We start from the raw sequence: 22,844 nt of genomic DNA, 5'->3' as shown, positions 1-22,844 counted from the left end.
TTTGGCTATCCCCGCTTTCTTGAAAAATTCCCTGCAGACCTTCTACTCCCCCATTTCCTTTAGTTTTTGTGCATCATATCTATGAGGGAGCTGCTGTCATTTGTTTACTATCTATATTACTCGTATTGACAGTATTCTGTTGAGTCCAAATCGGGACTCTTATCTAGTTTCTGTGGGTTGTCCTTGCACTGGACGTCCCGTTCTGTGGACTCCTTGTACTGGATGTCCGTGCTAAATAGCTTCTTTGACAGTATCTGGGACGAAGGTCTTTTGGAAATCTCTCTTACACAATTTGGGCAGATTACAGAATCTCCCTTCTTTGATATACCTCTGGGGATGGTGTCTAAAATGTTCACTCAATGTTCAAAACAATAACTCTCTAAATCCCTCTATTCCATTACATGCTTCTTTGATCAATGTCTTATGTGACTTTTATGCTTTATACATCATACATAGGTACAAACACATGCACTCAAAATTCAATCATCTTTCAAAAATCTAATCAACAATACAATTACAGTAAACAAATTGGGTTAATACTGTATTATATTAATCAGATGATACTTGAGACTCACAAATTCGCGTGTCAGGTGCCTCAGACAGACATGAGGTGACCCAGACTAGGAAGACCAACGAGTAGAAATCTACTGACCGCGGATGTTGGGGTTCAATGTGCTGGGAAACCTCCGTTGTCTGTCTTGTAGCCTGCTGGACAGCGAATCTCTGTGGCGACCTCCAAGTTGTTAAATCTAAAATTCTGACCCAAGTCAGCCTGTGGTGTCAAGTATATCTGGAAGCGCTTCAATCAGCTGGAGAGAATTGACACAGACCAAGTTCTGTATGCAAGGAATATTCTCTAGTCTATTGATACAAAGATACAGGTTTTTATAGGCTACTGAATAAATGAATCCTACGTCATATGCATACAATAGTTTATACCACTACTGATTAACTTTCTCACGTATTCTTGAGGTGTTTACTTTTCTCCCCCTTCTAAGGACAGATGAGCCTATTATTTCTTATCTCAAGGGGAGTTGGAGATATGCTATGTGCAACACCATGGATACAGCTCCCATACTACCAGCTGGATATGAAGCTCATTATTGTTTTCATAACTGGTTACATTCTTCAGGTGTTCTCTATTAGTTCAACTTCAAGGCCATAGGCTCACATATTGCAAAACTGCAAGTTAACAGAAAAATGAATAATCTCTTCTAGCAAATAATATTTCTATACAAGTTACAATAAAATGGCTGAACAAAGGCCTTATGAGGCCTTAACAAAAAATCATATTTAACACTGTCTTTCAGCTTTTGATGATCTGATTGCATATTGCATATTGCATATTGCATATTGACCCCTCCAGCTGATAGTACTTATTAAATCATTAGTATTGCGGCTATATTATATGAAGTTACGGCCATCTATTTGCCTTACTTTATTGACATTTCCATTTGGAATACTAGGGAGAATAGCTATCGCACTAGGACTAGAACCATCCTCATTTCAACCAATCAAAGGTAATGTTGAAAAAGATTTCCAGAGGGGGCGCTCTTCCAATATAAAGTTGAACACTTATAGAAATAGACCAAGATATGGTCTCAGTATATACATAGAAGGCACTCCAGTTCATTAAATGCAAATAAGGGAAAAAATATATAATGTTCCCAACTAAATAACCATAAAAACTTGTATATATTGGGCAAAATGAGCCTTTATTATATAAATCACATATAGGCGAAATATTTAAAAACATAAAGTGATGAAAAGTATAGAAAAGAAATGTTAAAAATTAGTAAGACCTCGGAACGTATCAGCCGATAAATGTGTGATAATATATTCCAAAATATATATGTCTCATCAAATTCACACTAATATTAGACTCTCATTGTATGATGGAGCCAAAAATTATCTCCAAGGGGCATATATCAATATTTTTATTTTTAGAGATATGGGTAGGTAGATGATAAATAAATATAATGCATCATCTATGAGTGATTCTTATACCAAAGTTTTGAACCCCAATTTTTTTTTTGGAATACCAAATCTTTTTATGAGATAAGTTCGTATATAGGGTTATTCTACTCCCAAATGTCCAATCATATCGACATTTATGTCGATATGATTGGATACTATGAATTACAAGAAGATTATGTCTTTAACATAGAAATCATAGGAAATTTTTCCAGACATTTGGGAGTACAATAACCCTATATACAAACTTATCTCCTAAAAAGATTTGGTATTACAAAAAAAATGTTTTGGTTCAAAAGTTTGGTAAAAGAATCACTCATAGATGGTGCATTATATTTATTTATCATCTATCTACCCATAGCTCTAAAAATAAAAATATTGATATATGCCCCTTGGAGATAATTTTTGGCTCCATCATACAATGAAAGTCTAATATTAGTGTGAATTTGATGAGACATATATATCTTGGGATATATTATCACACGTTTATCGGCTGATACGTTCCGAGGTCTTACTAATTTTTAACATTTCTTTTCTATACTTTTCATCAATTTATGTTTTTAAATATTTCGCCTATATGTGATTTATATAATAAAGGCTCATTTTGCCCAACATATACAAATTTTTATTGTTATTTAGTTAAGAATATTATATATTTTTTCCCTTATTTGCATTTAGTGAAATGGAGTGCCTTCTATGTATATACTGAGACCATATATTGGTCTATTTTTGTAACCATTTGGAATACTGCAAGAAAGAATTTAGAAATTACCATTTGATTTTAAAGAGGTAATAAACAAATGTGGAGGTGTTTGTATTTCATTACATTTTATATAGAAAATGCAACTTTCACTTTTATTAATTACTGTCAAGACATTTTCTCACGTGTATATGACACTTCATCACATTATTATATTGTGTAAAAGTTAGATAGCATTTATTACTAATACGCTCAAGCCACATCTCTATGCTATCTTTAGAATACACACTGCTATGCCTGACAGACACCCAGGGCCAGATTAACCCGAGGTCTAACTGAGCTACAGCCAAGGGGCCTCGGGCATCGAGGGGGCCCTTGACAATGCTCAGTGGCATTATTGATCGGTGTGAGGGCGGGGGCGCCCCGGGCCCAATCAATGCCGCTGAGCACTGTCACTGTAGTCCTTCGGCGGCGCTCGGTGATCTCCTTACTGCGGAGATCTCGTGAGTCTCACTCTCACAAGAACTCTTCACTAAGGAGTATACAGCATGCTGCGGAGGAACTACAGTGACAGGAGGAGAACAGAAAAAGGTAAGTGTTTGGGGAAGGGCGGCGGGTGGCTCACGGGGGTGGCACGGGGGAATAGTGGTCCCCTTAGCTCAGGGGCCTCCATTATCTTAATCCGGCCCTGCGTACACCTCATACAAATGTAACTTTTTTAGCTGGACGCATCTCAAGATAAGTCCCACTCAACATACCTATATAAGTACACTGTAAATATATGGGTACTTTTGGTATTTCGACTAACACCAGGATTATGGTACAACCAGGGCTGCCGAGAGGGGGGGAGCGGGTACTAATTACCCAGGCCCGGGCATGTCAGGGGGCCCGGCGCGGGCCCTAGCGCCGACGTTTTTTTTTGTTAATTTTTTTTTTTTTTAAAACTACATTTTTTTTTCTTTTTTTTTTTTTGCGGGGGGGAGGGGGGGCTCGGCCGTTGGTGGGGGGAGCAGAGTAGTTAAAAAAACAACAAAACATACTCACGTAATCGCGTCACCGGCGTTCATCCTCTGCTGCTTTGTGCTCCATTGCTCCAGACTGACTGAATGCCGGGTGTGACATCATCATGTCACGCCCAGCATTCAGTCAGTCTGGAGCAATGGAGCACAGAGCAGCAGAGAGGACCATGAAAGGAAGAGAGAAGAAAAGGTAAGTGAAGGAAGGAAAGGGGGGTGGCCAGCTTTACACAGGGGTTAAAAAACGGGGAGGGGGGCAGCTTTACACAGGGGTTAAAAAACAGGGAGGGGGCAGCTTTACACAGGGGTTAAAAAACGGGCGGTGGGCAGCTTTACACAGGGGTTGAAAAATGGGGGGGGGGCAGCTTTACACAGGGGTTAAAAAACGGGGTGAGCAGCTTCACACAGGGGTTAAAAAACGGGGGGCAGCTTTACCTAGGGGTTAAAAAATGGGGGGTGGGCAGCTTTACACAAGGGTTAAAAAACGGGGGGTGGGCAGCTTTACACAGGGGTTAAAAAATGGGGAGGTGGGCAGATTTACACAGGGGTTAAAAAGGGGGGGGCAGCTTTACACAGGGGTTAAAAACAGGGGGGCAGCTATACACAGGGGTTAAAAAACGGGGGGTTGGCAGCTTTACACAGGGGTTAAAAAACGAGGGGTGGGCAGCTTTACACAGAGGGGTTAAAAAATGGGTGGGGGGCAGCTTTACACAGAGGGGTTAAAAAACGGGGGGGGGGCAGCTTGACACAGAGGGGTTAAAGAAAAGAGGGACAAAAGCAGCATGGCACAGAGGGGTTAAAGAAAAGAGAGACAAAAGCAGCATGGCACAGGGGGTTAAAGAAAGGAAGGAGAAACGCAGAGAGGCACAGAGGGGTTAAAGAGAAGAGGGACAAGAGCAGCATGACACAGGGGGTTAAAGAAAGGAAGGAGAAACGTAGAGAGGCACAGGGGGTAAAGAAAGGAGGGACAAAAGCAGCATGGCACAGGGGGTTAAAGAAAGGAGTGACAAAAGTAGCATGGCACAGGGGGTTACAGAAAGGGGGACAGAGGCAGCATGGCACAGGGGGTAACAGAAAGGGGGACAGAGGCAGCATGGCACAGGGGGTTAAAGAAAGGAGGGACAAAGGCAACATGGCACAGGGGGTTAAAGAAAGGGGGACAGAGGCAGCATGGCACAGGGGGTTAAAGAAAGGGGGACAAAGGCAGCATGGCACAGGGGTTTAAAGAAAAGAGGGACAAAGACAGCATGGCACAGGGGGATGATGAAAGCAGGGGGAAAAGGCAGCATGGCACACGGGGGTGAAGAAAGGGGCAAAGGCAGCATGGAGGGCGCAGTGTGATCATAAGGGGGCATAGCGTGGTGATGACAAAGGGGCACAGTAATGTGTGTGTGATGGCACGGAGCTTTTGGCAATGTAGTGTGTGTGAGGTAAAGGGGTTAAAAAACGGGTGTGACACACACACAAGGACTGCATATAAAGAGAGAACTGTACACACACACACAGAGAGGGGGACTGCATACAAAGAGATCTGTATATATAAATAATGGTTGCTATTTTGTTTGCAGGGTAATGGGAATACTATTTTAATGTTGGGGCTGGAGGAAGGCCTAATTATTAATCATGGATGCTATTGATTTAAAGGTGGGGCTGGCTGTAATTTTCTAAACGTAGCCATTTTTTTTCCAAATAGGTTCTCCAACATTCCAGGATCCGGACAAGCCGCAACTAAAGAAACCAGCAGCCGCATGTGGTAAAAGTGAGAAGAACAGGTAGGACAGAGCAGCATAGTTGTGAAATGTTGTGATTCTAGTAGGGACAATGGCAATGTTTGGTGAGCCCAGTGGGCGCAGGCCAAGACTGAACTCTTTTGTACACACTGCATTCTTCCTATACTACACAAGGGTGCTAGATGTCCTGAAAGTCATGAGTGCTTGTACAAATGTCAGACAGTGAATTCAGGACCTAGTGATTTTGATGTGCTAGCCACGCCCTAATGGCGCATAGCCACACCCCCAATCGTGTGATCACACCCATGGAAAATTTTGCGCCGCCGTAAGGTGGCACAATTTTTTTTTGCTTGCTCAACTATAAGGGGGGCCCCATGAATTTGTTGTACCGGGGCCCTGAATTCCTCTTGGCAGCCCTGGGTACAACATGATTTTTATTAACAGTTTGGAACACTGGAATCGAGGATCATCAAAAAGCTGATTGCCAGTCTAGTTTTTGTCCCTAACTCCTATAAAAACGAAACTCTAATCTAACTTAACTAATCTATTCCTGACCTAATTAAGCGCTTATGTCCTATGCTAGCTACTACTACCAACTAACTTATCTATCTATATTATACATGCTTAAATATAATAAATTCTCTACACACCCGTCTCAAGGTGTTCCTTCACATACACTTTTGTGCATATGCCTTTGTCCACATTCATTCAGATTGCAAATGTATCCAATGCTAAATGAGTGCCTATGTACATGTGACTATGTATTAGGTGTAGTCATACATTCCATAGTCACAGCTTGATGACTTTGCACCTCAGGTGGTGACACCATTTCTCGGATATCTTCTCTTTGTCAGTTTTGCTGGAAATAACTTTTTTTTTATTTTACAAAATCCAAGAAAAAAATTAAGTGTTGGTGGAGGATGCCATGATCAGTGACTGGCCAATGGCTGCTGGGAGGAGAAAGTTAGTAGGTATGCAAGTTGCTGTTGGGGCATCAGTTGGGGAGGAGCTTAACATTTTAAGCCAGGGATCGTTAGGTAGGTTATCCATTTTTAAATCAAGAGAGGAAAGAAAATAATATAGGGTGCAGAACAAGTTTATAGGGTAGAGCGGCGGTTCCCAAAGTGTGCGCCGCGGCTCCCAGGGGTGCCGCGGCGCTGTCACTGGGGTGCCGCGAGCCAGCCATAGGAAAAAAGAAAGAGCACATAAACTTACCAATCCGTCGGGTGCCGGGACCCAGCAGCCTCCTCCGGCGCCCGACGGATTGGTAAGTTTATGTGCTCTTTCTTTTTTCCTATGGCTGGCTCGCGGCAGAGGAGTGAGAGGTAGTATGACAGAGGGGCAGACAAAAGGGCAGACAGAGGGGCAGACAGACGGGCAGACAGAGGAGTGAGAGGTAGTGTGACAGAGGGGCAGACAGAGGGGCAGACAAAGGGACAGAGGAGTGTGACAGTGGGGCAGACAGAGGGACAGAGGAGTGTGACAGAGGGGCAGACAGAGGGACAGAGGAGTGTGACAGCGGGACAGACAGAGGGACAGAGGAGTGTGACAGCGGGGCAGACAGAGGGGCAGAGGAGGGGGGACATCGTGAGAGGGGCAGTGGAGGGGGACACAGCGTGACAGGGGCAGAGGAGGAGGACAGCGTGAGAGGGGCAGTGGAGGGGGACACAGCGTGAGAGGGGCAGTGGAGGGGGACACAGCGTGAGAGGAGCAGTGGAGGGGGACACAGCTTGAGAGAGGGCAGAGGGGGAGACAGCGTGAGAGAGGGCAGAGGAGGGGACAGCGTGAGAGAGGGCAGAGGAGGGGACAGTGTAACAGAGTGCAGAGGAGGGGGGGACATTGTGAGCGAGGGCAGAGGAGGGGGGACATCGTGAGAGAGGGCAGAGGAGGGGGGACAGTGTGACAGAGAGCAGAGGAGGGGGGACAGCATGACAGAGGGGGCAGTGTGTCTGGATGCAGAGGGGGCAGTGTGTCTGGATGCAGAGGGGGCAGTGTGCCTGAGGGCAGAGTGTCTGGATGCAGAGGGGGCATTTTTGCATACAACTAAATAAGTATTTCTGTCCTGACCTAAATACTTATTACATTTTTTTGACCCAACTACTTCTAAAACAGGACTGCTCAATAATTATTTTGGAGGGGTGCCTTGAAAAAATTTGAAGACTCTAAGGGTGCCGCGAACTGCAAAAGTTTGGGAACCACTTGGGTAGAGTATTCAGGCCTCATTTGATTTAGAAGTAAATCCAATTTAAAAGTTCAACTTTGAATCTAGACAAAACCATTTGCAAAGAGAGCAATATAAAATGTGCAGATAGATTCAGAGTTAGGAAGGGGCACACTTTGAATAAAAATGTAAAAATAAAAAGTAACATTTTCCTTGCATGCAAAAATAAATTGTGTTTGCATCTCTTACATTGCAATATAGTTAATAGAGGTGTACCCTTTCACCTGCATTTGCTCCTAACTTTGAATGAGGATTTTAGTGAAGAAGGAGTTAGTTAAAGGGGCTGTTAAGCTGCGTTATGGAACTAGAGCAGTTTCAAGGTGAAGCATGAATACTAGAGATGTTCACTGACCCCTGTGCTCATGTTTTGGTTTTGGTTTTGGATCTGGATTAACTTCGTGTTTTGGTTTGGTTTTGGTTTTGACATAACCATCCTTGTGTGTTTTGGTTGTGGTTTTAGTTTTGGATCCCTATTTTTTTCTAAAATCCATTTTTTTTTTTGCTAAAATCACATAATTTTGCTATTTTCCCCTACATTATTATTAACCTCAATAACACTATTTTCAAGTCATTTGCAGTCAATTTTGACCATCTCACAGGTCATAATATAATTTTCATACACTTTCAAACAAAGACTGCAGTGACCTGACTGGATGCTAAGCGACAGTGCAATGACTCAAACACATAGCAGTTCATAGCATATCTTGGAAACATTGCCACACAGCAGTGGCAGAAAAGAATAGTGATGCAAGATTGAATTGCCCACCTGTTCCTTGGATAACTGTGGTAAATCTACAGCTAATAAATGGCGACGAGCGCTGACCCTTCCCCGGGATGCATGCTTTTATCATACCCAGGCCAATCCAGGATGACAGACAATGCACTAAAAAGAGCCATTGTAATTCACAGCAAAAAGCAAGTTCATCACTAACTTCGAATCAGCCCCAATTCCCAAAAAATTATAATATAGTTAGTTACCTTTGCCATAAAGTGCAGATTACAAACACTTTGTGCAATACTGATGAAACAGCAGCAAAGTGTAAGTAATACATATACATGACTATTTGACATCCATTCTTACATTACTTCTGCAAGAAACGCTGTTGTTTGCTTAAAAAAACTGTTGTCTTTATACCGTTCAAAAAAAATAAAAATAATCCTCCACCAATCTTTGATTGTTGATAGTTGATAGTAGGATCAGGTGGAGTTACAGCAGAGGTGTCACTAATTCTGGTCAATTCTTTTACATTAGACAAGACCAGGGGGTAAATGTATTAAGCTCCGGGTTCTTCAACACCCGCGAGTTCGGCCTTTACAAGGCAGCGCCGCTTTAAATTTAAACGCCGAAGACGCCAAACTCGCGGGTGGTGTAGAACCCGGAGTTTAATACATTTATCCCCAGATGTCAAAATGTTGTGCTGAGTCATCTGAATCATCAATGGGTTTTAAGATTTTTGCAAAGCACACAACAGTATGACAACAAACAAATATGAGGAACCGACAAGCCCTCCTATAAACCTAGAGATTTGGGTGTGTCAATTGAATAAATTATACACAAACGTCTAAGGTAAAATGCAGTATGTACTACTTGTAGCCCATAGGTCATATAGTCCTCAATGGATAGATATAGTACTCATAGTCCTCAAACAATATATATATAAATCCGGCAGACAAAGGTATAAAACATGAGCAGTATAAACTACATATGACCCATAAACGATAGCGTTCTCACACAATATGGGACAATAGATGTGAAACAGTACTTATCATCTGGTAAAATGTCCTCAAATGTACGATCAAATAATCCAACGGTGGAGTGTGAGATGGATCGCCGATATATCAATAACTGGGTGGGTAAAAAGCTTCTCCGTACAACGCGACTCCCAAAACTCGAAGACAGCGCCAAGAATGCCTCACAGTGACATTATTCACTCTACCTCCAATACTTTTTAGGAGTTTTAGGAAATGGCCACTCCTTCTAATGGTAATCGGCTCCCTCTCATAAGCCCACGGTTCCGATCGTGTGTAAAAGAGTTAGGAGAGAAGAGAACACATAGTGCCTTATCTTCAGATAAAAAGATTTTAGTTTAATAAAAATATAAAATGGACTCGTACTTGGTGAGCAGTTTCAATGTGCATATAATACATAAAGCTCTTCCCGGGTCAGGCTAAACGGATCGACATGCAGCAACCGAATACAGGAAAACAGTCCAATGATAACATGTAAAAGTTCCCACTGATACCATCAACGCGTTTCGGCTCACTCTGAGCCTTTCTCAAGATAATAGTGGGTATAAATCTACACACTTATATACACAGACATTAATTGAGACCTAAGTGTCTTAAGGAGACACTGACTCTATGAAATGAGCGCATATAGATAAATACATATAAATAATAACATTCTGGCACGTTAGTTACATAAAAAAGATAAAACAAAACCTTTAATCATCAGCTAGGAACCATTTTAATTTGCAATCTGAATTTAACCCTTTAGGGGATAGAGTGTTTAAACAATGAATCCATGTAATCTCGCACTTGGCTAGGCCAATAGAGGAATCTTTTCGTCTCTAGTTATTATCAATTTTCTCAATAGCCCAAAAGTTTTTCAAACCTGTAACTGAACAGTTATGAAATTTTTTAAAATGTGCAGACACCGAGTGGTTTTCAAAACCCTTCCTGATATTTCGAAGGTATTCGTTTAGTCTAACTTTCAAAGGACGGGAAGTGCGACCAACATAAAAAAGTCCACATTTACATTCTAGGAGGTAGATGACATTAGCACTATTACAACTGAGGAACATGTTGATAGAATACATTTTACCATTCGCTACAAAACTAAGAATCTTTTTCTCCTGGTTAGCAAACATGGCCTTACAGGCTGTACATAAACCACACCTCAAAAATCCTTTTGAGGTTACTCCTATTCTCCTATTTTCGCTTAAAGCACTACTAACTAAATGGTCCCTGAGATTAGGAGCCCGTCTGTAAATAAATTTAGGCTTTTTAGGAATAATATTTGAGAGTGTTGGGTCTTTTTTCAAGATGTCACCAATATTTACACACTATATTCTCAATGTCTCTATACTGTGAATTGAATTGGGTAATAAACTTCACTGTTTGTCCCTCATGTTTGTCATTCTTTATATTTGGTTCCAAAAGACCATCCTGGTCTATATTGGAAACATATTCTTTATCGTTATCAAGCTTTAAAAGCTTATATCCCTTATGGATGAACAAGTTCTTCATATCTTGAATTTGATCACATAGCACTTTAGGGTCAGAACAGTTTCGTGTTAAGCGCAAAAACTGACCCTTTGGTAGATTTTCCAAAAATCTGGAATGATGTCCACTTCAAGATAAGATATACGAGTTGGAACCTTTAGGTTTTTTGTATGTTTTAGTGCAGATTTCCATCTCGGATATGCATATATTAAGATCCAAAAAGTTGACTGAGTTATCACTAATCTCATATGTGAATACCACATTGATCTCATTTTTGTTCAGATGCTCACAAAAGGTCTGTAGGTCTGAATACTCCCCCTTCCAAATAAAAAACACCTCGTCTATGTATCTCATCCATGTCACCAGGTCTGCCCCAAAACCGCCACCTCCCCATATATACTCATTCTCCCAATGGGCGAGGAACAAGTTTAAAGCACATGTAGGTAACATTGGCACATCGGTAGCTGAAAGGAAAAGTGGTGCAAGACGGAATTTGTCCTTTGGCTCTCCCACACACCCTTATGTTGGGTCTTAAAAAGGACATGCACACTTTAACAAACCGCGACAAGGAGTGATACTTTTGAGGCTGATGTGCTTGGTTTGTTTGGGCCCCCACAAAACAAGCGAACAATGGCCTTAAGGCACCTAAGGTAACAGTGCTCTTAATGAGCTCTACTGTGGCAAGATGTTGTTGTCATCATACTCAGCCTCATCCTCACCCTCATCAGTTTGCACATCACTATCACACATTATTAATTAATCACCGCTGGAATCCACCATTACAGAAGTCTCAGTATTTTGATGTAATTGGCAGGAAAAGCCTTCCTTGTGGAAATTGAAGTTCATTTTTATTTACATCATCTTTTCCACATCTTGAGGAAGTAGCCTACTACGCCAAACACTGACAAGGTTCCTGGCTGTGCTAAAAACTCTTTTCGAGTACACACTGGAGGGTGGGCAGCTTAGGCAGTGCAAAGCGAGTTGGTACATGGGTCACCAAATTCCCTTTTTTTCCTCCAAGTATGTAAAGGGACTGTCTGATGTGTCCATTTCTATGTTGTCTTTAAAATAATCCTCCACCATCCTTTGGATGCTGATAGTAGAATCAGGTGGAGTTACGGCAGAAGTGTCACTTTTTTTGGTCAATTTTTTTAGACCAGACCAGATGTCAAAACATTGTGCTGAGTCATCTGCATCATCCCTGGATCTCTTGGTAAAGCTAAGTTTTTTCATAGCAGCAGTTGACTGAGAAACTGAAGGGGGAGACGTCGTCCTTTCACGTCACACTTGAGCTGTCATCTTGCTCACCAGAAGCTCCTTGCATCTCTTCAGATCTGGGTCAGTTGGAAACAAAGAGAAGACATAGCTCTTAAATCCAGGATCAAGCACAGTCCCCAAAAATAGTGATCTGATTTCAAGAATTTGATAACTCCTGGGGAAGCGAATAAAGTACTTGATCTACAAGTCTGACATACTTAGCTTAATTGCTTTGTTTAATCTCCTCCTTCAGTTTCTCAAGCTGCTTTTCCAAAAGTCTAATTAAGGGAATCACTTGACTCAAGCTAGCAGTGTCTGAACTCACTTCACAGGTGACTAGTTTGAATGGTTTCAGCACCTTGCACATCACAGAAAGTATTCTCCACTGTGCTTGAATAAAATACATCCCCCTACGTTCCCAATGTCATGGCTTGTGGAGTAAGCATGGATAGTTTTTCACTGCTCGTCCATAAGTAGAAGCATATACAGGGTGGAATTCCACCTTATCACCACATCTTGCTTCAGTTGGTTACAGGGCAAATTAAATTGCTCTTCTAGCTGCTGCAATCTCCTACATGCAGGAAATGTCCAGATATTTTATGGGCCACAGACAGTATCTCCTGTCATGCACCACCAAGTTGATTGTGTGAGCAAAACAGGGAATGTGAAGGAACTCACCCAACTGTAGTGCTCTGACAATATTGGTGGCGTTATCAGAAATCACATATCCTGAGGAGAGTCCAAGCTGGATAAGCCATGTTGCAATGACATCCCTTAGTTTTTGTAACAGATTGTCAGCTGTATAGTGAGTGATACACAGAGTAGCCTGCCTCTGAAAAATGTGACGTACCTGGGTACATGCTGCTGCTGTTTCTGCTGGTGAAGGCGAATCACCAACCCAGTGGGCTGTCACAGTCATATAAACTTTATAATAAATAAAATAAAGTGCACAGTGGGTAGAATGGCATTTTGTAGCCCAATAATTACATTTTTATGAACCTTCTGGTGAGAAATAGCTTTTCTAGTAAAATGGTGTTGTGATGGAATTTGGTAACGGAGACACAAGAACTCAAGTAACTGTCTAAAACCAGCTGCATTAATAGGGGATATTGGATGCAGATCTAATACTAGCATAGTCGCCATGGCGTCTGTGATCCGCTTTGCGACTCGGTGACAGCTTTCATACTTGCTTCCTCTTGCAAAGGATTGTTTAACAGTCAATTGTTGTAAATTACTAGTAGTCTTCTTCTTGGTCTGCTTCTGGGATGATGATCCAGCCCCAGCAGCAGCGGGACTAACGCTCAAGAATTCTTTTGAGGATTCAGGATAGTGGAGGAGTCATCTAGCCTTACCAACTTGGATGCAGGGCTATCTCCGATCGCTTCTGAGGATATTGATGAGGACAGTGTTGTGAGTGTAGATTTCAGGTGTCGGGATCTAGCTGATAGATGGGACCTAGCTGATGCTGGACTGCTTGTTGTTATTTTTTTAATATAAGTTTCTGATTTTCCCAACAGCTTCCTATGCATTTGCTTCAAATGGCGTAACATGGATGAGGCTCCTAGATGGTTAAGGTCCATAACTCTACTGACTGTGGCTTTACAAACACTACAAATGACTAGACAACTGTTGTCAGGATTTGGGTAAAAATAATTCCACACATAAGAGGTGTATTTTTGGTCTTAAGCCCAGGCATCACAATGGTCTTCTTCTTATTACGTTCAAGAACAACTTCCACTTGTTAGGAACCCCTCCAGCCAGTACAGCAAAACCTGGAGTCTGTTCTGAAGTCTGGTGTTCACTGTTGCCCATAGTGGTGGGGACAGACTTGGCTGCAGACAAACAGAGGGTCGAGAGATGTGTACTGGCTAAGGAGAACCCAGGAATAGAGTGTTATGGCGGACAGCAGCATTGGGTCCAGGCAAGAGTCGGGGCCAGCAGCAGACAACGTATCTAAAGGACAAACCTAAGTCAGGGGTCACAGGCACAGGTTCAGGATCCGGGGACAGGCGATAGATCGGGGTCAGAAGCGCAGGTTCAAAGTCCAGGGACAGGCAAAGGTCATACACGGGTAAACAATCTCTGGTTACACACCAAACACAGAAGCAAATAGAAGGCAGCAGTACTGAAAAACAGGACGCTATAACCGGCAGTGAGGCTCAGTACTCACTGCCTTAAATACTGCAATGGGCCAATGGGAGCCAGACTATAATCAGCCCTAGAGGATGTCATAACAGGGTTCAGGTGTGTGGCTGCAGGCTAGTGCGCGCGCGCCCGGCTGCTGCTAATGCCAGGATGCGACGCAAAGAGACTGCAACATCCCGACCGTTGCCTAGGCAACGTCCAGGACGACCCCCCGGAAGTGACGTCCCGGTCGTCATAGCGACGGCCGGGACGCAGGTGAGAATCGCCGCGGCTGGGCACCACCGTGGCTGTAACACCACTGGTGCAGGACATACACAAATAACATCATCCTCATCAACATCCTAATTAGCGCCCTTGTTAGCTACACAAATATCCCCCCTAATCCTGTTGCAATTCCAAAGTAGCATCCTCAATTTGTTTATCACCGGCTACAATTGGGCTGTTCATGCACACATCTGCAGAAATGCTGAAAGGGACCTTCTTGAAGGGTACACTATCAGAAAGGTCAGGATTACACATAGCACTCGTGGATAGACTATCCTCAGGGATTTGTGTCATTTCTGAATCTGAACATACATTTTTCTCTAATGCCTTACTGCTTTCTTCTAACTCGGCTTTTACACGTAAAATTTTTTGGACACAACTTTTGGAGTCCGAATGACAAGGTCCTTACAAGAAGATGCCTCAGTGACAGTTGCAGAACAAGCACTCATAGAGAAAGGCGAAGGTCTGATTCTTTCCTTGCCAATACATGTGTAGAATGACATATTTGCCGTTTTATTTGTTTTTGCAGATAACTTTGCCTGGATTACAGGTCTTTTTTTCTTGACCAAGGTAAAAGGTGTTTTTTTATATTTTTGTTTCTCTGACTTAATAACACTATACACTTTAACATAGGCTTTAGCAGATGACGTAGAGGGATTACTATAATCATGACTGGTGGCAGCAGCTGTGGAGAGAGGAGGTGTTTATTTCAGATCTGACTTGCAGAAGCCTGCAGGGTAGAGTTTTTTGCCTAACCCAGCTTTGATGGAGCCTCCTGGGGCAGCATTCCAGGAGAGTCCCATGCCCAGGGCCGCCATCAGGGGGGTACTGTTGTACTGGGCCCGGGCTCATCAAGCGGTACAACAGCGCAACACATACTTACCTGGGGGCCCGCTGTCTTGCAGTCCGCTGGTGTCCGCTACTCTGTCTTCAGCCTGGCTGTCACCGTGACAGCCAGGCACCAGGATGCAATCGCAGGGGTGGAGGAATCATTCCCGCTGCGATCATGTGCTCTGGCTGTGAGTGTTGCACTGTTGCTCATGGGGGCCCCATGATTTCTGAAAGCGGCCCTGCTCCTCCCTACCGGGCCTAGGCCCAGATTCATCCAGGATCCATGATAATCAGCTTCCCAGTATAAGTGGTGCTGCTGCTGGTGAAAATGCAGGAAAGGCCCCGGTTTCAACATCTCCGAGTGACAAACAGACCGTGATCAGGATAAAGCTGAAGTTAAAGCTCCTGGCTCGGTCCAGCCTGTGGAAAAAAATAAACCTGCAGCAAAGGTAACCCCCTGTTTTCAACTTACCACATTAGAGGGAGAAAGTGGTTCAGGGGGTGGGCTGGATCCTGGGGTGGAAGCGCCTGTTTCATCCAGTCAGGGTGGTCAGGAGGCTGAAGCCTTGGGGGATGCCCGGTCAGTGCCTGACTCCAGAGAGTATCTATCCTGGGGAGACAGAGTGGAAATAGAGGATCTGCAGGAAGAAGTGCAAAGGGCAGAGACCTCAGTTGCTAGATTGCAAAAGAGAATTGCTAAAAAGAAGCTTAAAAAAATAAGTTGTTTACCCGTGACAAAGTGGAAATGCAGAGGGCTATTGATGGGGGATAACCTAAAGTATAAAGAATCTCACCTGGAGGAGTTGCATAAGAGATTAACATATTACCAGCAACATGCTAGCAATCCGAGGGAGAGTAGTCAGCTATTAACATCTGCTGATGCTTTTACTACTGATCCGTCCCAAGGTATGATACAGCTGACTGTGGGTCCTGCATGTGAAGCTGTAAAATGTGTGGATCCTATCTCTGTAAATACAACCTCACAATCTGCATCAGTCCCTCTGCCTGCTAATATCCCTGTGGCAGAGATGGAAAATATGGAAGGAGAAAATGCCCTTTATTCATCCATAAGGGCATTGCAGAATGTGGTCGTGAGTGCAGTAGTGTCTGTAGTGGGCCTTACAGTGTCTAAAGTAATAGAGTCACCTGAAGTCCAAGATGGTGGTTTGTCAGCGGCAGCTGAGAGCACTGAAGGGTCTGTAGTTGGCCTTGTTGTACCTCAGTCAGGGGTCACTCCTCGCCCTGGTGGTCCAGTGGTAAAATTCAAAACCCAAGATGGCGGCTTTGGTTCGAGTGCTGCGACCGGAAGTATGGCTCAGTCTGTAATGGACTCTGTTGCATCTGTGTCAGCAGCTAACTGTGTTGTGCAGCAGGAGGAGGTTCAGATTGATCTTGCAATGAGTGAGTCTCTTGGAGAACTAATGTCTGCAGCAGCCAGCATTACCACAGGTGTAAATAAACTGAGTTCAGAGACTGAGGCACCAAGTGCTTTGGACACTGAGATAAGGGGTGAAAAACTTGCATTTGCTAGTTCACCTAGTGCTGGTACTGTGTCTGTGCAATCAGTCTTTGGGTCTGTTAGTATTGGAAAATTACCCAGTGGGGCTCAGTGTGTAAAAGATATTGCAATTAGTGTGGCTGAATCTGTTTTGGCTCCTGCTATGTCTGTGGCTGCTGCTATGCATAGGGGTGGGGGTGGGGAGATCCCTGATCCTCCAGTTACTTCTTTAGAGCCTCAACCTGGGACTTCAGGTGCTGTGGGTAGGCCAGCCCTTGTGTCATATGCTGGGGTATTAACAGGGAAGCGGGTGATGACTCCACAGCCTGTGTTAGGAGGAGTGCCACCAAAACAGTGAAATGTGGTTCAATTAAAATGGATAAGTAAAGAGACCCCCCTCTCTCTAGGCCTGATTTTCTTAACCAATTTTTTACACTGGGCTTTGTAGCTAGTGATCTGTTTGCTTGCATACACCCTGTAGGCTCCCCTGAGTATGACATAAGCTTTTCCACCTATGGGGGTCTTCAGGCATTCTGGAATATATGGGGTTCTGTTAAAGGGCAGAGTCCCTTGCTAAGATATAGAGCTTATGCAGTTACTAGACAAGAGTAGGTTTACTTCCTCCTTCCATTAGGACATCTGCCCTTATAGTATTGTCCAAGGGATCGGACCAATCCAAGATTGAGAACTGGCGCCCCATCGCCCTTCTTAATGTGGATCGCAAGATTCTGGCAAAAGTGCTGTTTAACAGGTTGATTCAGATTACAGACCTGGTACTTTCTCCTTCTCAGCATTGCACCGTGAAGGATCATAGCACCTTTAGTGCTGTCCTTGGTGTCCGGGAGGCTGTTGAGCGGTGACACTGGACCAGTCAAAGGCTTTTGATCGGGTCAATCATGAGTACCTCTGGTCTCTACCTTTATTCATCCATAAGGGCATTGCAGAATGTGGTCGTGAGTGCAGTAGTGTCTGTAGTGGGCCTTACAGTGTCTAAAGTAATAGAGTCACCTGAAGTCCAAGATGGTGGTTTGTCAGCGGCAGCTGAGAGCACTGAAGGGTCTGTAGTTGGCCTTGTTGTACCTCAGTCAGGGGTCACTCCTCGCCCTGGTGGTCCAGTGGTAAAATTCAAAACCCAAGATGGCGGCTTTGGTTCGAGTGCTGCGACCGGAAGTATGGCTCAGTCTGTAATGGACTCTGTTGCATCTGTGTCAGCAGCTAACTGTGTTGTGCAGCAGGAGGAGGTTCAGATTGATCTTGCAATGAGTGAGTCTCTTGGAGAACTAATGTCTGCAGCAGCCAGCATTACCACAGGTGTAAATAAACTGAGTTCAGAGACTGAGGCACCAAGTGCTTTGGACACTGAGATAAGGGGTGAAAAACTTGCATTTGCTAGTTCACCTAGTGCTGGTACTGTGTCTGTGCAATCAGTCTTTGGGTCTGTTAGTATTGGAAAATTACCCAGTGGGGCTCAGTGTGTAAAAGATATTGCAATTAGTGTGGCTGAATCTGTTTTGGCTCCTGCTATGTCTGTGGCTGCTGCTATGCATAGGGGTGGGGGTGGGGAGATCCCTGATCCTCCAGTTACTTCTTTAGAGCCTCAACCTGGGACTTCAGGTGCTGTGGGTAGGCCAGCCCTTGTGTCATATGCTGGGGTATTAACAGGGAAGCGGGTGATGACTCCACAGCCTGTGTTAGGAGGAGTGCCACCAAAACAGTGAAATGTGGTTCAATTAAAATGGATAAGTAAAGAGACCCCCCTCTCTCTAGGCCTGATTTTCTTAACCAATTTTTTACACTGGGCTTTGTAGCTAGTGATCTGTTTGCTTGCATACACCCTGTAGGCTCCCCTGAGTATGACATAAGCTTTTCCACCTATGGGGGTCTTCAGGCATTCTGGAATATATGGGGTTCTGTTAAAGGGCAGAGTCCCTTGCTAAGATATAGAGCTTATGCAGTTACTAGACAAGAGTAGGTTTACTTCCTCCTTCCATTAGGACATCTGCCCTTATAGTATTGTCCAAGGGATCGGACCAATCCAAGATTGAGAACTGGCGCCCCATCGCCCTTCTTAATGTGGATCGCAAGATTCTGGCAAAAGTGCTGTTTAACAGGTTGATTCAGATTACAGACCTGGTACTTTCTCCTTCTCAGCATTGCACCGTGAAGGATCATAGCACCTTTAGTGCTGTCCTTGGTGTCCGGGAGGCTGTTGAGCGGTGACACTGGACCAGTCAAAGGCTTTTGATCGGGTCAATCATGAGTACCTCTGGTCTCTACTTAGCAGGTATGGGCTCCCATAGCGGGTGGTCAATTGGATTAGAGTGATCTACAGGCAAGCCGAAAGCTTCCCGCTTGTGAATGGTTGGGTAGGTCCTACTTTCTCTGTGACTTCGCGAGTCAGACAGGGATGTCCCCTGAGCCCCCTCTTGTACGTGTTTGCAATCGATCCCTTCATCAGGAGAATGGAAGGCAATACAGTGAAAGGAGTGCAACTGAGCCCGGGGAAGCCGTTGAAAGTGGTGGCTTACGCAGATGATGTCACGATTGTGATCTCTGATGTGAATGAAGCGAAAGACGTGACGGTTGATATCTGTACATATTCTGAGGCCTCAGGGTCCAGAATCAATCAGGATAAGTGTGAAGCTTTCTGATGGGGTAGGAGGGTCAGCATTTTGACCTTCCGGACAGCCTTCCCCAGGCGAGCGAAGAGATTAAAATTCTTGGTATCCGATTTGGCCCTGGTGATTATGCCAAGCGAAATTGGGAGATTAGGCTAGGAGCAGCTTCCGCTAAAGTGGTACGTTGGAAAGGATGGCATTTGTCTCTTAGGGAAAGGGTGGACTTGATCAAGACTTACCTGATTCCAGTCTTTTTGTATGTCAGCTATGTATGCATTTTGCCAGAATCTTTATGGGCCAGGGTGAATGCAGTGTTCTTCCGGATGCTTTGGGGGAACAGGCTGAACCTTATTAAGCGTAGCGTGACCGACAGATCGAGGGGGGAGGGAGGCCTGGGTATGGTAAACCCAGTGCTCTTCTTTATGCTCACCTTTCTTAAATTACATCTGCACAGTCTCATCTTGGAGACTCCCCCTCGATGGGTAGAGGGCTTTCGTGCCTGGGTGCATCCATTCCTCAATTCCTGGGTAGAAGGAGGAGCGGTAAAGAGCTTTCGAGTTCCACATGGTTACCTCCCGGCCTACGTGAAACTGGGTTTGAAGGTGACAAGGAAATGGCAACTGGAGGTGGGAGAGGTCAACAGCTCCTCTAGAAGGGAGTTAGAGAGGAGAGTCTTGCGGTCTCATTTCTGGGAGCCTCTTTCACTGAGGGACTGCCCGGGCAGTGTGTGCTCAGATGGCATAGCTCTGATCACTGATCGGAGTATACCACTGAAGCTCAGGGACATTGCCTGGCTCTCCTTCCATGGGAGACTCTATGTTAGAGGAAACCTCAAGGCAAGGAATGCCGATGATCGTGGCTGCCCACGGGAGGAGTGTCCAGGGGAGGAGGAGACAATGGATCATTAACTGTTGAGGCGTCCTTTTAACATAGAGGTTTATGATGGGGTCTTGTGTGTCTTGGGCACGCCTAGTCTTTCGGGGCTTAGTTACCCTGTGTGGGTTTACAGGGCGCTCAAGAGGTTTAGGGCTTTTGATTTGGTCACTCTGTTTTTAGTTACATTAGTGGTTAGGTATTACACGTGGAATGCACAGTGTTTAGTGACAATCCGCAAGAAAATCCTCCCTTGCAAAGAGGTGGTGAGAGATATTCTTCACGAGGTTTGGAAGATAAGGGATATGGAGAGGCAACGGATGGATGCTGCAAGCTGGGTCAGGCTTTGGCGTGGCTTGAAACCCCCTTAGTGGGTCGTGGAAATCTGGGGCCTCTCCATCTGTTGGCTTTCTATTTCTTTACCTCCCAGTAGATTTTGATTGGTTCCTTTTTTTTTAGTAAGTGCTTGCATATGTCTAGTCATCCTATTTAGTTCCACTATGCTTGTTTTTAGTTTTGGTACAGTTAAAGTTTTTTTTAACATTAAAGTTGAGATTTATTATGGTGAATATAACCAGTTTACGTTAGCCATGAAGGCCTATGGACTTTTCTATTTTTATAGACATTATTTATTATGAGCATGGACTCTTTTATTGGGATATGGGAGGCCCTTCGTTATTGTAAGATTGTTGAGATATGTATTTTGTTGCAAGTTTTTCTAAATAAAAAAATCACCAGCTGCTTGGTGCTCCTGGTCTACTGTGTACTGCTGTGAATCCATTTTGATAACACAGTACAATGTGACTGCAGATTAAGATCAACACTGCCAGTCCTATTATTTGTATTTCAGCAATGACAATTAGCAATGGAGCAATGGACCTCTCCTCTTTGTGTGGTACCTATATAACACCGTACAATTTGACTACAGATTTAGAAGGCCAAGACTGCCAGCTCTATTATTTCTATTTCAGCAATGAAAATTAGCAATTGAACAACGGACCACTCCTCTTTGTGTGTTACCTATATAACACCGTACAATTTGACTGCAGATTTAGACCAAGCATGCCAGCCCTATTTTTTGTATTTCAACAATGACAATTAGCAATTGAACAATGGACCTCTCCTCTTTGTGTGTTACCTATATAACATCGTACAATTTGACTGCAGATTTAGACCAAAACTGCCAGCCATATTATTTCTATTCAGCAATGACAATTAGCAATGGAGCAATGGAGCTCTCCTGAATGTCACTGGAAACTTTGAAGAACACTGCTACCCGTCCTCTTTCTTTTCTACCTATGACACTGCCCAACTGCACTAGAGACTGCCAAGAACTGTAATATCCCTTCTGTGTTCCTCTGTGAAATGGCGCTGGATCGCCGTGGAGGCGTACTTACAGAATTCAAAACTCGCGAAATCTGCAAACGCACAGATGATGTTTTGCCTCGTCTTCAATTCCGAGGGCGCGCAAAAGTACCGAGCCAGCTCGGCTCATTACTCAGATCTGCTAAGTCCGGTTGTGTTCGGATCTCGGGGAACCGAGCCTGAGCATCTCTAATGAATACAGCAGCACCTTGTAGATTTACTCAGCCAAGTTAAACCTCTGAGATCTCCTATGACCCTTTTCTGTCTAGGACCTGGCACCATTTCATGTAAATCTGTCTTTTGTGCAGTGCCAGTCAACTTTTTGAATTATACTTGGAATTTGTTTTGCCAGCTGGTATACAGTGGAAATCGAGAGCAAAGTCGGGGGTCAAGATGAGCATTGTTACCACACACATCCACAAGTTCTAGTTACTAGTACATCAGCAGAGACCGCAGCTATATTGTAGGAGTGAGGCAAGTGGATTGTAATAACTGTCGAGAGAATATCAGATGGAGAGATCTTTGGGAGAATTGACAAGGGCAGCTAAGACTATGTAGGGAGCCATGTCAGTTCTGTATCAGAGGTAAACAGAGTCAGTGAGTTACAGATAGCAGGCAATGAGGAGAGCCCTAATGAGGATATCACAGGAAGCAGTCCACAGGTAGCAGAACATAGGTCATGCCTGAGCAGTATGTTCATTGGATTCTCAAAGACAGAGGTACTCTGTGTATTTCCTGCCTGCTTCTTTGGTGAAGTTGACTGTGTGCTCTGATTATGCCATTGCTGTTAAGTAAGGATAATGATGCACAGAGTTGCAATGGGTCAGCATTGAATTACAGGATTAGATAAGAATCTATAATGCAAGACTTCTGCTTAAGCAAACTCATGGAGGGAAACAGGCATGGTGGCTGCACAGTCAATTGACTGCCTAAAGCTTTCAGGTGAGCCAAAAATATTACCATAAAAACATTGAATAAATACATACAGGGTGAGATACAATTATATATTATTATGATGTCAAACACTAGATTCATAAAATGAAGTTCTAGAACCAGGCTAATCCTGTTATTCATCTCAAGCAGTACCCATTCCTATAGCACTATTCATGGTCAGGGTACTAATTCAA

This window comes from Mixophyes fleayi, chromosome 2 (genome assembly GCF_038048845.1).
Source record: "Mixophyes fleayi isolate aMixFle1 chromosome 2, aMixFle1.hap1, whole genome shotgun sequence".
In the NCBI taxonomy this organism is placed as follows: Eukaryota; Metazoa; Chordata; class Amphibia; order Anura; family Limnodynastidae; genus Mixophyes; species Mixophyes fleayi.
This window is presented reverse-complemented; position numbering follows the sequence as displayed.